At 32.9% G+C, this 16,087-nt stretch overlaps 1 pseudogene across 1 annotated transcript in view; it reads right to left on the bottom strand.

Annotated features, from left to right (window-relative positions):
• LOC148596738 (uncharacterized) overlaps positions 1-16,087 on the bottom strand; it is a 31,495-nt pseudogene that overhangs the window by 4,070 nt on the left and 11,338 nt on the right. The window contains exons 8-15 of the transcript XR_015918860.1: positions 10,564-10,613; positions 9,883-9,968; positions 9,430-9,631; positions 8,226-8,891; positions 7,118-7,247; positions 5,600-5,749; positions 3,799-3,888; positions 1,229-1,431 (exon numbers count right to left, since the gene is read on the bottom strand). The product of XR_015918860.1 is annotated as an uncharacterized LOC148596738 (transcript). The remainder of the gene's footprint in view (positions 1-1,228; positions 1,432-3,798; positions 3,889-5,599; positions 5,750-7,117; positions 7,248-8,225; positions 8,892-9,429; positions 9,632-9,882; positions 9,969-10,563; positions 10,614-16,087) is intronic.

Genomic DNA, 16,087 nt, shown 5'->3' with positions numbered 1-16,087 from the left:
TTTTCCGTTTTCCTGGGTCGTTTCATGCCATGAAACTCTTTAATACAGTTTGGTTCTGTTAATTTGTTCTCATCAAATTGAATAATCCAGTTTCTTTCTTTCTATATTAGTTTTTTAAATATAAGTGAAAAAACAGACATTCAATGGCATTACATATGTATCTCCTTAAATACTTAGTTCAACAGTTCTCAGTCAAATTTCCATCATATGAATTATATGAGCAAAGGACTATAAATACATCATTTCTGCCAAGTTTCATTATAACTGTTTTCTATAAAACAATAAATTAATGATCCCTATATGTTTCGAAGTTGAAAATTTATGAAAATTGACATTTCAAAGGCAATAACTCCAAAATATGGTATCCAATTGAAACCATATTTTGCACAATGACAGATCTTGATAAGCTGAACATTGTTGTTCTTACATTTTCATAAATCTCCTTTTGTTTTCAGAATAACGACTTCTGAAGATAAAAACTTACTAAAAATTGACATTTCAAGGGCTATAACTCCAGCACCGCTTCATGGATTGTTATGAAAATTTGACCCTAGGTAGATCTCATCATGCTGAACAATTTTACCCCCGTGCCAAAATTTTTATATCTGACTTCATTTTTGAGTAATTCACAAAAAAAACTATTGTCTGACCCCTATGTTCTATTTTTAGCCATGGCAGCCATGTTTTATTATCGTCAAACATATATACGACACAATTTTGGAACAAAATATCCTGAGGATGATTGTGGTAAAGTTTGGTTACAATTGGCCTGGTAGTTTCAGAGGAGAAGATTTATGTAAAAAGTCGACGGACGACAACGGACAGATGACGGACGCAAAGTGATGGCAATAGCTCACTTGGCCCTTTGGGCCAGGTGAGCTAAAAAAGGATCTTAATGTTTGCTAATGGGAATTCCAATTCAAAGAGTAAAATCATGTTTGTAATCAGCAATTTCTTATTCATTTTCATTTGTTTAAACATTTTTAATCTGGGATTTTTGAATTATTTTGAATAATTGTTTTCTTTTAATAAGGCAAACTCTCTATAAACTTGGATCTTCTTTTAAACATACATGTATATTATATTTACAAACATCTATGAATAGCACAATTATTCGCTAAAAATGGGAGATAAAGGTTAACTGTACTGCCAAATACCACTTTCAAAACTAACATTGGCCATACCACTTTTAAGAAATATATGTAAAACAAGTCATATTTTCAAATACCTCTAGAGATTCATTTTTCTCAAGGAGGTCACTGAGTATTTCCTGTAGATCCTCCTCATCCTCGCTATCTGAGCTAGAGTCGGAGGAGGAGCTGTACTCCTCGAGGTCAGAGTCCTGTCTAAGGTACTGTAACTCTGTGATCTCCTGCTGTAGCCTCTCTATCTCATTCTTCTCCGTCTCAATCTTAGTCCTCAACTCACTCTCTATAAAATGATAAGTACAAGAAAAATGGTCAGGCTTTTTGTAGGAGTTCATATTGCCAGTGCTTTAGTATTTCATGTGTCCTCTTGTTTTCCTTATTTTCAGTTTTTATATGTTATCTATTTAATTTAGTTTGCTACATTGTATTTGTAGATAGTCTTTGTTTTCTGTGTTTACATTCAGGCCAGGTTTTTTGAATTATTTTTTGACATATTCTCTATATATCAATTCTGATGTTGCAGTATTTTTCTTTGCTGATATACAGAATTACTAATTTGAATTATTTATATACAAAAAGAAACAAAACAGGAATTTGCCCGATTTCCGTATGAATGAAGTCACATAACTCAAAAATGTAAAACTTTTATTTTAAATTTTATAAAAATCAAAAGGATGATCACATAAACAGACAACAACAATCCACAAATTGGTGTGAGCATTGCTGAGTAATTGATGTGCGATGTGTGTAGAAAGACGAACATTTAAGAATTATAATATGGTTATGTAAATGATTCTTAACGAACATGCATATCTTTTCATTCTATTTATACCAGGTTTCAATTTCAGACCAAAAAGAGACCCAAAACACCCTTTATTGTACCTAGTCCTTTGGTAAGATTGTTAATTTTTCATTAGATCGTCAAAAGTAAAAAAAAAACAGGATTATTAAATCTTGTTGAAAATTTTTTTTGACACCATGAAAATTGGTGCTCAAAGAATACAGCATGCCCACTAGTTTTTGCATCTGGGTGTTCAAGCACACCTTGATCTTTGAATTTTGGGGTACAGAGGGTTTTTTTTTAAACAGGTAAACCTAGGGTAAGGGACATAACTTATGAAATCAGTGATATGTTTGTATCACATTCAATCTCACTAAAGTCTTTCAAGCTTTCCTTTAAAACAGAATGAAATCAATCCAAGTTACCTTGATGATTACATGAGATTGGTGTAAAAGATTAATCAAGGGAACCAAGGTTATAGCAGTAATCAAAAGAATGTAATCCAGGGACAAAGACCAGACATGGAAAACAGACATACACAACAAAGAACATAAAGTAACTAAAATCATACATACAAAGTAACAAAAGCAAATGAGCAACTCGGACTCTAAAAACTGGGAGCATGGACCAAGTGCGATAAGCGTCCTCTGCTTTTCTAGTTGACCTTAAGGGTGTGTCATTTAATCCCATATAATGTGGAATATTTATTCTTTTTGTGAGATTCTTCAACGAATTACTAGATATAATTTAAATAATAAAATTGCTTCGACTTAAAATTTTATACAAATGTTGCTTGTATAAATGCGACATGCCAATGAGAAGGTATCAACAAAGAACATAAAGTAACTAAAATCATACATACAAAGTAACAAAAGGAAATGAGCAACTCGGACTCCACTAAAAACTGGGAGCATGGACCAGGTGCACCTGTAGGGTAAACGTCCTCTGCTTTTCTAGAAACACCCGCCAAGTTGCTCATAAAAAGTCAAGTCCGGGGTAGACAAATGAGGAAAGGAAAACTATGGCCTGTTAAAATTATGAATACAAATGTTTCATTAATTTGTAAGAATTGTGTCCCTTACCCTAGGTCTACCTCCTTAAGAGTACAAGTATTACCCAGTGTACTCAGCCCAATATTTCACATATAGTGTAATCAAATACTATTCCTTGAATGTTGACACATTTTGACAATAAGCATTCCATTTCAAAAGACCAGAAAATCAAAGATTGAAACAAAAATAGAACATTGTTAATGTAAGTGCATGAACACTTTGATTTGTGAAAATGTACATAAATGAATTTTATAGTATGTGGAAAAAAAACGTATGTGAATGGGCATGCTAAGAACATTAGTAATTCCATAATATACTAGTATAACCTATTATGGGAGAGCAAAAATTGCACATAAAGCATTTTTCTTTTCCAATGTATATATCATATTGAAGGCAGTAACCTGTCTTACTGTTGTATCACATCCAGACTTTAAAACCCCATGTAATAGGTTTAGATGGTATATACTGTTTTACGCTACCATAGCCTTATCAATTGATTGGTTTTTAGTATTTGAAAAAAAAAAAACAAAAAAAAAAAAAAACATATGTGAATGGGCATGCTGAGAAAATTAGTCATTCCATAATATATTAGTAAATATTAGTATGACCTTCCAAGAGAGAGCAAAATCATGTCACTTAAAATACACACTTAGTTCCTCGTGTCACAGGTAGATGAAAGAGAAAACGAAACTATGAAATGGCAAACAAATCAATTCACAGTGCATTGAACAGTTGGAATCCCCAAAACTTGTTTATTCAGAATTGTATTATACATATGTAAGGACCACCCAGCCTTCCTAAGCAATTGTTGTTATACCTATAGCAATGAGTTCCTCCTCCTCTAGTCTGACTCTGTAATCCTCTTCCTGTAATTGTATCAGTTCTTCATCATCTTCTACAAACACAGCTGTAATGGAATATGGCATGTTATAAGCATTTTATTGTCATAGTCCTATACCTTCGAGAAAAACAAAGCAGTAACTTTTTGCTTGAAAAAAATCAAGCAGTTTTTAAGTAACACTCTAGCTAAGAATCATGCAAAATGTGATACATGGTTGGAAAGCCTACTTATTTTTATTTTTTTGATATTTTGTTTAAAATGCTTTAGTAAACAAAAATTAACATTTGGTTTTTTATATAACCTGTGCTTATACGAGATAAAAATTGTATATAGTGCACTGTATAATTCACAATTAAGGGAGATAACTCTGTGAATGACACTCAAATACAATAGAATCTATTGGAATTTCAATGTTGATTATATCCTAAGAGCAGGCAGACTTGAATGAATAATTACACATTTCATAATATAGATCCATAAAACAACTTGATTATGTAGCCTTTTTTGGGATGTATCACTTTTTTCAGATTTTGCATGATTCTTACAAAGACAGCTACTTATATGGTTGTGTGGATGTCTGACAAAATTCTCAAATACATAATTATGAATATCAAAAGTGGTAAACAGCTGAGCTTAAGTACCTTCTTTCTATACCCGTCCCCTGACCTTGACCTTTGATCAGCAAAAATGAGTATTAAAAACATTCTGACTATAAAAAAAAAATTTGCTTGATAAAGCCAGGGATAATGCTACTATAGTAATTGGGGCTGCCCTGTGGCCTCATTCCCCTCCTGGTAGCCCAATTTCCCTGAGTGGAAAATTTTCCAATTGCCAGTGTTGAAATGTTTAAATCCTAATTTTTTTTTGTGTTCATGTCTGACACTAGTTTCCAAACCGGATCTGCAAAGTAAATTGACTGGAAGTTTACATCAAAAACACATTGTCAAATTTGAAGGATGTATGTTTTAGTGACGAACGGGTTTATGAACAGATTGATTGATTGATTATTGGGGTTTAACGCCTGTGTTTATGAACAGAGGAAGGTACTTTGATCATGTTAATTTTTTAAAAATGAAATTACATGTGTAAAGTGTTGTTTTACTTCATGGTTAACCAGCAGAAAAAAACGTTTAAATGTTTTTTTTTTAATAACTTATATCTTCTTTCGATATAAATGCACAATTATAAAGTTAATTTAGAAAATCTAATCTTTGTTTTCATTTTATTTCATAACTGTCAATTTACTCATATATTGTGCATATCCGTCGCTGGTGACCTGAGTCTATATTTTTGCATTCCTAGGGTCGCTTAAGGAGGTTGACCTAGGGTAAGGGACATAACTCATGAAATCAGTGATATGTTTGTATTATATTCAATATCACCAAAGCCTCTCAAGCTTTCGTTTGAAACAGAATAAAATGAATCCAAGTTAATTAGATGCTTACATAAGATTGATGTAAAATGCTGAATACAAACGTTCAAATGATTTTTAAGAGTTGTGTCCCTTACCCTAGGTCTACCTCCTAAAGCTATTGACTAGAGAACCAGATTAACTTCATGGAGTACTTGTGGTGGTAATTTTGTCCCTATCATATGTCAGCCCTAAATATATTTACTTGCTAACATACATAATGACATACCTTTAACATATGTATAATGTAAGAAACTTATTAACCTTAAAACATATGATAATCATATCATAATCGATACATGTGTAAATCATATATAGCAAAACATATGATTCTAATGTGTGGCACTTATAGCACTGTAAACTTACTGTCAGAGTCTGGGACACTGATAAATTCAGCCACATCCTGTTCAGCAGTGTTGACTTGTTCTGGTACCCTGGTTATAACATCGCCTCCTATGGTTTCCTCTTTCAGTTCATGCACAGCATCAATGGAATCAGTAGGGATATCAGCATCAACTAAAACAGGAAGTAAATATAAAGTAGAAATAATCATCATGATCATGGCTATACCAGAACTGTTTACATAAAACTCAAATATTCTGTAGTTTTGACCACAGATCAGCAATTTCCAATTACAATCTAAAATCAAAATATTAGTCCTTGAAACGATCTGCTCAACGACTTGACAGATCGATGACCGGTGACCGATCTGATCCCAGTTTTATTATGTAAAATGGCGTAAGATCTGTTTGAAATAAAATAAATGTAAAATAAAAGTATAAATTGACGTTTCAATCTATTACATTATGTAAATATGTGTAAAATTGACAAAGAAAACAATAAAAAACGTAAAATACAGTGACCGCTCCGTGGTCACGTGATGCAATCACCAGTTTAATGGATTGGTTTGAAGGATCGATGAATGACCGGAAACTGATCAGTGACCGATAACCGATCACAATTTTTGTTGCACAGATCGGTTCAGGTACTGTGGTGACTTCCTAGAAAACACCTCATTACAAAAATCACTCCTCATTCTGTTAAGCTTTCTGATTTGATCTAAAAACTGCCACTTTTCTGTATTATTGGCAACCTTTCCTGTTCTTACTGACATATAAGTTTTAGCTCATGCTACTATCATGATACTGAAAAATATTGGCAATGTCCAAGACAAGGTTTCATCAAATAGACTGTGATGTCACCAATGAACAGAACAATGTCAGTTTTGAACATCTCTACTGTACATCACATCTCGCCCAGAAAGACTCACTGTGATATTTTCCACCTTGGCTTCAAAACTGCCATTTTTTTATACTCATTACCTCATGTAAGTTTTACATTCTAAATATATAAGATTTCTTCAGTGGCAGACCCAGGGGAAGGATGCAGGGGGTTGGCACCCTTCCTTTTTTGGAAAATTTGTCATTTTCATTTATAAATTGACAAAAAAAGGCAAATAAAGGCCTAGAACACCCTTTTTCTGAGGAACCATGGTCGGTCTCCTTTTCAAAGTGTCAGGATCTGCCCCTGATTTCTTCAAGACTACAAGAATTTCCCAAATTGAGTTCAGTAGAAGAAGAAAAAATATTTTTCTCATGATTGAAATAATTAAAAGGAAATTCAAGAATAACAAATGTAAAATCATATATCTTCAATAGCACTGCAGTTTATACCCAATCTAAACAGAGAAAAAAGTCCAATTTTTAAAATATTTTTGTTGAGATGTTACTTTTATTATTTTTGTCAATTTTGCTACCTGTGTAAAATCAGTATTGACATCATTGACAAAGAAGAGTGCTGATCAAACATTAGCACATGTAATATTTTCTATCATGTAGATAGCTCTAATCTGCTATGGACAATGAAACAGACATCTAACTTTACCTGTAGATTCAGTGGATGGTTCTTCCGTTATCTCCCTTAGATCTACTTCTTCTCCTATAGTCCCAGTCTCACTGTCTTCACTGAATTCTCTGGCTTGGATGTCTTTCTGCTGCTCCAAAATCTGCTCAACCTTGACAAAAATAAACCATTTAAGGAGGTAGACCTGGGGTAAGGGACATAATTCTTGAAATCAGTGATATGTTTGTTTCATATTCAATTTTACAAAAGCCTATCAAGCTTTCATTTGAAATAGAATGAAATCAATCCAAGTTACTTTGATGCTTAAATGACATTGATGTAAAATGTTTTATACAAACGTTCCAATGATTTGTAAGTTATGTCCTTAATGTAAGGTTATACAGTGTATATATATTTGCCAAATTGATAATATACACAATGCTTTTCAAATTAACAAGAAAATTCTTTGAATCACTGTGAAAGTACTATTGTTTGTTGAGTACCAATTTTCGTGATTTTTGTGGGTAGGCCAAACCACAAAATTTGATTCTCAATGAGAAGGAGATTTCCACAAATTTAAGAATCCATGAACTTGTATTTCTTTCCTAATCCATTAACATCGGTATCCACGAATAAACGTACTTTCACAGTATATGCAGTCAGAAAGAAATGCAATATATGTGTACAGATAACAAAGACAGTTGGCAGACCAAAAGTATACTGCATACACAGTCAAACCTGTTTTAAATGACTTTCCAAGGGAGATAACAATCATGGTCACATAAAACATGTTGTCTTAATACACAGGTTGATTTTCATACACTGCACTATATAGTAATATCTTGATCATCTTTCTGTTCTCAATAATATGTGTACATTAATTTGTATCATTAACAAAAGAAAAGACTTTCTTTAAATTAAATAAAATTTTACTAAAAAACTGGATTTATTGTTCATATAGTTCTCTCATTGTTCTTTATGTATGTATGTTGTTCACAAGTATCTCTAGATCTGTACCAAAGGTGTTGGTATTTAGAGAATAAAAGATATATATTGTCTTCAGACACAGTTCATTGCTAAATACAAGTGGTCACATAGACAGTTATTACTGTACATCAATGTCAACCATAAAATATCTTATTAAAAGTACCTGGTTTTCAAATTCATCCCCAGAGCTCTCAGGAGAGGGGCCAGATTCCTCTGATACATGTACCTGTTCCTTAACTTCAGGCAGCTTATTTTCTTCAGTAGCCTTGATAGAATCCTTCTCTTTTGTAACAACTACTGGTTTCTCAGTTATTAACTCTTTTTTATCCATATCTTCAATTTTCTCTGACTTTTTCTCAGGTTCTTTATTTTCTTCCTGCTTGCTTTCATTGTTATTTTTTTCTTCAATATTTTGACTAGAAATTGTTTCATGTTTTGTTTCATTTTTGCCTTCTTTTTGAACTTCAGGTTTCACTTTCTTTTCTAATTTTTCTCCTTTATTTTTATCACTTGTGTCCTGCTTTGCCTCATTCTCAAATTTCACTTCTGCCTTTTCATTGGATGATTCAGATGGAGGCTGAACTGTTTGTGCCTTTTCATTTATTAGTTCAGATGGAGGCTGTGCAGCTTGGGATTTTTCATTAGTTGGTTCAGGAGGAGGCTGAGGTGCATGTGCTTTTTCATTACTATTTTGAGAAGGAGGTTGGGGAGCTGGTTGCTTTATAGGAATTTCTTTCAATTCTAATTTTAGTTCTTCATCTTGGGAATTCCTCGATTTTCTCACTTCATCTGATTTCCTCTTAACTTCTCCTTTTCTGGCCATTTTAATCTGATGGAAAAATGAACAATAATATGCATTGACCTTTGACCTGATCTTAGAAGAATTGTCATCAAAACGAAGGATATTGTGTAGTTAGAGTAACATATGGCCCTATAATGCAGGTTCCATTTTGGTGGGGTTGTGTCAAACCTCTCAGAAAATAAATTATGACTCATGAAATTTGGCAAATGGGTAATTATGGCCAATGTAATTGAGAATTTAAGAATCATTCCATAGAAATGAAATTGTTTTACCCATTTTCATCGCAAGGAATGGCCCCATTAGAAAAGTTGAACATGATCAGAAATGTGATTTCGATATTTTTCAAAATAATCCTGGATTTAAAAAACTGGTGCAGGTAAAATAATAAGGGTGATAGCATATATACAATCAACTTATATATATATATCTAAACTATAAATACATCTTCTCAGTAAATGCTGCATAGCCTTTTCCATTTCAGGTTATTATCAGTATTAAACTTTCTATTGAGAATTATGATATAGGAATACTTAAAATATAAAATCACAAAGGGGAAATCTGAAACCTTTCTCTTGAGTTGAGTCACAACCCTCTGAACCTCCTAAAGCTGTTCCTCTTTTTCTTGATCTGTGACCCCAGACTGTAACTGTTCATGAAGGTTGTTCAGGATGGCCTCTTGTTTGAGAAGTTCCTCCTCTAACTGGGCAGGACTATCTGGTAGTTCTAGTGACCATTAGGAATGAGCTGGTTGCAGAGGTGGCTTGTATCTAAATAAATCACAGATGTGTTGCTACTTTTCATTAATCTTTTTAAAAACCACCATCAAATTCTAAATATTTATTTCATTAAAAATTGTTTTACCTAAAAGATCATATCTATTTACAATGTTATGCTTTCTTGAACAAAAAAAAATGTAGGCAATTTTTCTTTTACTTAAATTGAAGTTTGATCATTTAAAAGAGCCACTCAGGGCTTTGTGTCTGTAGGAGCTTGGAAGGGAAGATATATTCACACTTACTTTTGAAGTTCTGTATGTTTGAACAGCTGTTTAACATGAGAGAATAATACATTCAGTACTCTAATGCACAAGCAGCAATATTTCAGCTATATTCAGGCGATGAACATGAAGTGGATGATAAAATGAACATGAAATGATGATGCAATGAAAAATGGGATGGGACACAAGGATAATGGGGTCGAGAAATTTTTTTTATTGCCAATGGAAATAGGGAGAGGTGGGTAGGGTTGGGCAATTTAGCCTCCTGTAGCGGAGCCCTATGGTTCCTACTCCTGGAGAATACTACAGTAGGGTTTTTTAACGTGCGAGGAACGTGGCATATTTCCCAACACGGTGCACCACTATGGTTTGCGGTCAGGTTTTCTGTATTTTAGCCTGACAACCCCAGCATGTCACTGTAACACGTCAGGAGATTATTGTTTTTTGTTTGTTAGTTTGTTTTTTTCATGGATCTATTTTCCTTAGGTCCTGATTAGGTACATGTATTATGTAGTAATAAAATGCTAGTTTACTGGCGAATGTTTCATCTACTTAAAAATCGCTTTAAAATAAAGGTGTGAAGGCATCCTTTTAGTTAACCTAATACATTTTCCCCAGTCAAGTTTGAGTGTGAACAAAAATAAGTTCTCAAAATGTAAATACTTCCATTAAATAGAACTAAATCAATCACCATTTTATTACAATTGGAGATTTAACTACATGTATGTTGTGAGGCGCTGTTTTGGACTCTTCTAATTTTGTGATAATTTGTGGACAAAATGTGCAGATTATAGCTTTAATCCCTGTCCATGGAAACCTCTGAGATGCTTTTTTTCAAATACCCCTGTTCCGCCTCCGAAGGTATTTTTAAAAGAATCTGAATATAAACATCCCTGAGGTACAGACAGAACCAGATGAAAACAATCGACTAGATACCTATATGTGACGTTCATCATTATACATGTACTTGAAAAATATATACAAGTATTATTAATTTAACACTATTTAGACAGTATACCGTACAGCCACCCCGGTACGTGACAGAGTTCTTATGATCCGCGAAATCACAATATACCTATTACTTTACTTAATAAGAGATTAACATGGTGACGTGTAAAATGATAATGTTATACCATTGACCTTCAATTTTGTTACAGATCTATGGTGATACATTGTGTTCCAATGAAAGATTTTTTTTTTTAAATGATAGTTTTCTTCTTTTCTTTTCTTTTTATGTTTTTTATGTTGTGTGTGTTATAAAAGGCCTGAAAAAAAAAAAGATATGAGAGACGAGAGATGAGTCCCCAACGTAGCGTAGCAGAAGAAAGGAAGTATGGATGGGGGAAGGACGGTCACCCCATCACTGTATTTCCCCACTTATAAACATCTGACCATTTACTGATATAGTTTAACTTCCCTTAGCAGAAAGAACAAGAACGACTTTACCAATCGAACAGACACTGCTTTGAACTACTCGTACAGTCAAAATAAAGGAAGTTGACAATCTCGCTTGTACCGAAAGAATATTGCGCCTGGCTAAGTTGGCGGAAAGACAGGGGAGACAATTCTAGGTCAATTTTGACTCAAACCACCTGTTCCATTTGCTTTTTCCACACAATGATTCAGATGCAATATATGATAAATGATTTACAATCTTTATAAGTAAAATATATGTACATATTTGTTTATTTTGATGTCCTTCTATAGAACGCAAGTTCTTTTCTTGCTCCCTCATTAAATTTCTAATAATTACTACACAGGTAACTAAATACTTACAATGCAGTTGCTTAGTTTGATGTCATACTTAGGGTAAAAATTCCTGTTTTTGACATTGAAAAAGAAAGATACATTGATTGTTTTCTTGTTCCTTCCCTCTATAATAAATGTTTTATATTGCTTAAGGGTTAAATTTGATTTATTTCTCGTTTTCTTAAATGAATTAATTGAAAAAGGTCTCTCTTTGGAATAAAGTGCAAGGATTAAAAAAAGTAACTGATATTACAATGTTAATGTTTATGTTTTGTCAGACTGCAAAAATGTGAGAATGTTAGTTGTACTGTTTCATATAAACCATCTTATTATAGAACATGTGAAAGAGTATGTGTGTGAAATTATCTTGTTTTGTATGTATTGTTTGCTCCTAATAAGTACTGTTTTAATTTTTGAAGCTTTGCTTATCACATAATGAATAATAACATTACAGTTCTATCTATGAATGTAAGGGGTCTATTTTCAAATCCTAAAAAGAAATCTGATGTTTTTGATTGGGCAAAAGGTAAAAATGCTTCAGTCGTTTGCTTTCAAGAAACACACAGTTGTAAAGAAGTTGAAAAAAAGTGGGAAGATGAATGGGGTAATACATGTATATTCAGCCATTTTAATAATAGAAGTGCTGGTGTCATGTTTAAAAGTGGTCTTGATTTTACTATTCATGGATCAAAAGCTGATGTAAATGGTCGTTACATTGTTCTAGATTTAACCTTGTATGAGTAGAGATTGACTTTTGTTTGTTTATATGGATATAATAGTGATAACCCCACTTTGGTGAAATTTTTCAGTGTATTGCTTCTTTTTCTAACACAAGTTTGTTGTTATGTGGTGACTGGAATATTGTTCAGGATAAAAGCATTGGTACATACAATATTATACATACTAGAAATCCTAATTTACATAAAAAGATTGAAGAATTGATAGAAACATTTGAACTACTTGATCCTTGGAGAACTTGTTTCCCAGAAGAAAGAAAGTATACTTGGCGACAGTTCTCCAATAAAACAAAGTAGGTTAGATTATTTTTTGGTTACTGAAGATCTGTTTTCTCCCATGAAGAACACTAAAATTATTTCTGGGTACAAAGCAAATCATTCGGCTATACTTTTTACATTTTCTGCCAGTCTTGCTAAGAGAGGGAGGGGTACTGGAAATATAAATCTCAGCTGCTTCGAGATCTTAATTATGTAGAAAAAGTTAAGATGTGCATAAATGACACAGTATCTGAATACTATTCTTCTGGAGATGTGAATGACGCTTTGAATGTTTAACTTTTATGTAATGATCAGTTGTTTTTTGAAATCCTTAAGATGAAGATTAGAAGTATGTCAATATCGTATAGTATTTCAAAGTCAAGAGAGGAAAAGGAAGCGATTATTACTCTGGAAAAAGATACACAGAATCTAGAAGATGTTATGAATTCGGCATCTGATGCCAATACATTATTAATCTTTAATTCAGAAGAAGTCTGAGTCAGAAAATAAAAGAGAACAAAAAATAGAGGGCATTCTACTTAGATCAAGAGCAAACTGGCATGAAAATGGAGAAAAATGCTCACAATATTTTTGCAAAGAAAAATTTTATTAAGAAAACCATTATTGAATTAATAGATGAGAAGGGTAATTACATTTCTAATCATTCAGAAGTTCTTCTTGAACAACAGAAATTTTATAAGAATCTGTATTCAAGGAGAATCTTTAGCACTGATGATGAATCTTTTTTCAGTCACAATGTTAAACTCACATAAGAACAAAGAAACTTCTGTGAGGGTAACCTTACATATAAAGAATGTGCGGAGTCACTGACAGTAATGGTAAATGGAAAGAGTCAAGGCTCTGATGGTTTTACTGCAGATTTTTACAAATTCTTTTGGAAATAAATTGGTCCATTTCTTTTTCGTTCTCTGAAATTTGGATATGAATCAGGAACTTTTTCAGATTTTCAATATCAGGGAATTATTACTTGCATTCCACAAGATGGGAAAGACAGACGTTTTATGGGCAGTTGGAGACCTATTAGTTTATTAAACACTGATATAAAAATAGCTTCCTCTGTAATTGCTTATAGAATGAAATCTGTATTACCATCTATTATTAGTGATACTCAAAAGGGATTTATTAAAAACAGATTTATAGGTGAGAATACTCGATTGTTGTATGATTTAATGCATTATCTTGAACAGCATGACATAACCGGTTTATTATTACTTGTGGATTCTGAAAAAGCATTTGATTCGATTGAATGATAGTTATGAACAAAGCACTTAAAAGTTTCAATTTTGGTCCATCTGTTTCGAAGCGGCTGGAAATTTTCTATTTGAAGGCCAGAAGTTGTGATATAAATAATGGTCATATGTCAGACTTTTTCTGTCTTGAGAGAGGCTGTCGACAAGGCGACCCCCTTTCACCTTATTTATTTATTATTGGAGTGGAATTACTTGCTATGAAGTTAAAGGCTAATAAGAATTTTAAAGGCATTGAAATTAAAGATAATAATACATTATTAAGTCAGTATGCTGATGACACTTTTCTTGTTCTGGATGGTAGTGAAGTTTCATTGAAAGAAACACTTGATTGTTTTGAGTCTTTTTTTAAGGTATCTGGTTTAAAGATGAACACTTCCAAGACAAAGGCTGTTTGGGTCAAATAAAAATTATTCAGATCACGTTCTTTGCCCGGATAAACATCTTTACTGGACGCACTCAAATTTTAGAGTATTAGGAATTGATTTTTCTCTTGATCTTAACTGTATGTTAGATCTAAATTTTTCAAAGGAAATTAAGGAAGTATCTGATATATTGAAGAGCTGGCAACACAGAAAACTTACATTATTGGGTAAAATTACTGTAATTAAAACTCTAGCACTGCCAAAATTAATACATCTTTTAAGTTCACTGCCTAACTTACCTCAGTCAAAGTTAAACGAGTAAAACTCCCTCTTTTACAGTTTTATATGGGATAAGAAACCTGATAAGATCAAACGGACCACTTTGATTGGTGATATAGCACAAGGGGGATTGAAGATGATACACCTGGAGTCTTTTAATAATTATATTAAAGTTAGTTGGATAAAGAGACTGATTAACAATTTGGATGGGGATTGGCAAAAATTACTTTTAAATCATGATCTAAAAAACTATGGCAGTGATAGAGTTTTAAACCTCTAGTCGTACAGTCAAAATCAAGGAAGTTGACACTCTCGCTTGCACCGACGTGTATTCAAAATCTGTAGTGGATGTTTCATGTGTGATGATTTTTAGATGCAAAACTTTGCATGATAACACAGAAATTAATAATAATAAACTGCTAATACGCCTCCGTGGTTACATGGATGCCATCTGCCTACACTAAAGGTTTGTGAAATACCTCACTTTTTGTCTAATAAGAAAATGTTGAATCGATGTTGGAACTTGTTAACAGCAAAACCGATCATCCTAATCATCTGTAATGTAAGCGGATTGCTTCTATGATTTATAAGCTTTTTATTTTTAAAACGGTAGTTAATGTGAACTACTAAGATTGTAAGTGAACATGCCTTTTATTTATTGGTGTAAAGGTTAAAGATATCTTTTCTTACAGAGTATAGTTCTTGACCTTTAATAAATTAAAAGGGACTTCATGTATATACATGTATACGTGTAATGAATTGTCAACATAACGCTGATGCACATTTTTATTAAACTGGGTTTCTATATATTAGTCTTTATCATATTACATGCAAGTTTTATTTCTAAATTTAAGGCGATCATTTAAAGATTTTGTCAACATATTATAATCAAAGTACTCGTGTACTAAGTCAATTTATATCGATCGTTTTAATTTTTACGCCTCAAATAATCGTCAAATGCAAAAATATTGGATAAAGGCAGGGATAAAAGGAAAGTTTAGGAATCGAATTTAACTAAACACAAGCCTATCTTGTAAATAGTTAATATTAACACACAATTCGTGATGCCAGTTTGCGAAATACTAAGGTTTGATGATGGTTTACATAAAACACCTTTATCTGTCTTAAATAGCCACATGTCTCAGTTGATAAGCTATATGTAAACATAAGGAAAGTATATCCTAATCACGATCATCGGCCAGTCTCAGAGCGATGAAGTGTGGGATTAGGTCAACGGCAATATTACGGGAATCATACTCCAGTACATATACAAGAATGCACTATATACAAACCCCAGCGCGCTAATTAATTATGCATTTGAACAATACTTGTGATCAACCTCCGTAGCCAGTTGTTTCTAAAGCTGGGTTCCGCCACCAACATCCGTTAGGTATCTACTAACAGCCAGATATACCCCCTAACCCAGGTAAGGGGCGAACGTGAGAGACTAAAATGTTATTGCATGAGTATTTGTAAAAGATCTTAGATCTCTTCCGCGACTGTGAAAAATTCGAAAATGACGTCTTCAACAGGCTTTGAGACTATAACTGTGATTTTTTATTGCAAAATG

This window comes from Perna viridis, chromosome 15 (genome assembly GCF_037379345.1).
Source record: "Perna viridis isolate PV_CMFRI_1.1 ecotype Kerala chromosome 15, ASM3737934v1, whole genome shotgun sequence".
Taxonomy (NCBI): Eukaryota; Metazoa; Mollusca; class Bivalvia; order Mytilida; family Mytilidae; genus Perna; species Perna viridis.
The sequence above is the reverse complement of the archived record's forward strand: the minus strand, read 5'-3'. Positions and strand labels throughout refer to the sequence as shown.